Here is a 1,918-nt window from a genome sequence, read left to right on the forward strand (position 1 = left end):
GACTTGGGAGTCCGCACTTTTTTTTTCTCCCTGTATTTTTCTAATTTCTTTTTTTTTTTTTTTGCTGGCATCTCTTCCTTTCCTTTCTCCTAAACCTTGCCGTTCACCAAGATACTGCTTTGAGTTTTCATCTTTAATCTCTGGCCACTTTTTTTTTTTTTTCCAGGGCAGTGTCATCTACTTCTATAACTTCAGCCAACATCTTCACAAAAATTCTTCCCTACCCTCTGTTTTTCCCTAAACTCCTAGCTGAGTTTCACCTGCTCCTGGATGCACTTGATATCATTTCCTTTTAAACCAGAACGCCTATTCCTCACTTTCTTACTTGTCTAGCACAGAACATCCTAAACACTTTGGTTCAAATACCAGCTCTGCCAATTACTAGCTAAATGACCTATTACTCAATCTTTTATGTCTTGGCTTTCTCATGTAAAAAATGGAAATAATAGCATGTGTCTTAGATGGGTTTCATGAGGCTGAAATAAGATAATACATTTACAATGTACATGGAACACAGTGAGCGCACAAAAAATGAGCACACCAAAAAACCCTTAGATGGATTCCATGAGGTTGAAATAAGATAATACATTTATAATGTACATGGAACACAGTGAGCACACAAAATATAATTATTTTTATAACTAAAATCCTCTAGTGGTTTCAGTTACTTACCAAAGCAATTGTAAACTAATTATAGCACTGAAGACCCTTCATGCTCCGGTCTAAAAATGACTCCCTAGTCCCACTTCTTACTCTGCCAACCAAACTGAATGATATTATTTCCCACATGTGTCTTGCGCCTTGTTTTCCTCCCTTGTCATACTTTTTATATCCTTCTATTTCTACTTAATACAATTTTATCTATTCGTCGAGGTCCCGTTTAAATGTTATTTCATCCACATGTTTTCTCTTTTCTCCCTCTGTGAGAAAGTTCTGCTCTAAATTTTAATAGAACATTAAACTTTCTTAAGGCATTTTTCATATTTTTTTTACTTTTTCACTCTTTTAATGGAAGATAATCTGTTGAAAGGAAGATGCTGTCTTAATTGCATTTATATCCTGCCCATTTTCCAGGGCTGACCAGCTTTTTGTAGAGGTGTGATATATAAGGCATGGGGCTATATGCTAGAAACTGCAAAGATAATCAGACGCCAGTCTTGTTTTCAGAAGTTAATTTTCTCATGAAATGGATGCAGCCTGATTATTATATAAATTATCATTTTCTCAAGTAGCTGTTAAAATCTTTGGTGTAACTTGTATAAATGGATATTTACATAAGCATAAATCTCTAAAATTATTATGAAAAATAACAGGAAAAATAAGATTCATAAGATAAGTATGCACTTTCCAGTCAATTTATCCAGAAATCTATTAATAGCTAAAAAAAATTTAATCAAAGTCCTTTTTTGGTAGTTGTATAAGCATGCTTTTTTTTTAGTTCTAGTACTTCTTACTATTGATAACAGATCTTGTCATATTGGCATAAGTAACTTCAATTGGGTATTTTTAGAGAGGTAAGTGGAGAGAGACTTAAAGGAGCCATGTGGACAATCTTTCAATAAGCTCTCCTTGGAGGGTCTTCTGTTGAGTCCTGGGGAGCTGATGAAAGAGAAGGGCTCTCAAGCCGTTCTATACACCAAAACATGAGTAAGTGTTAGTTAGGATTTGATGTAGGGGTAAGGACATGTAATTAGTCAATTGCAGAATCACATATGACATTGGGAGAATTTTGGAGATTTGTTCCATTACAGAAAGGGGGCTAAGTTACTGAGTCTTTGAATTGCCTGATGAAATAATTTAATCTTAGAGATCAATTGAAAAGGAAACCAACTTTTGCTTCCTTATTTCATATTAGTGGTCTCTGAAGGAGGTAACATAATATTATTATTTTCCAAATAAATCACATGCAGTTAGAAGA

The sequence above is a fragment of the Pteropus alecto genome, unplaced genomic scaffold, assembly GCF_000325575.1.
Source record: "Pteropus alecto unplaced genomic scaffold, ASM32557v1 scaffold12, whole genome shotgun sequence".
NCBI lineage: Eukaryota > Metazoa > Chordata > Mammalia > Chiroptera > Pteropodidae > Pteropus > Pteropus alecto.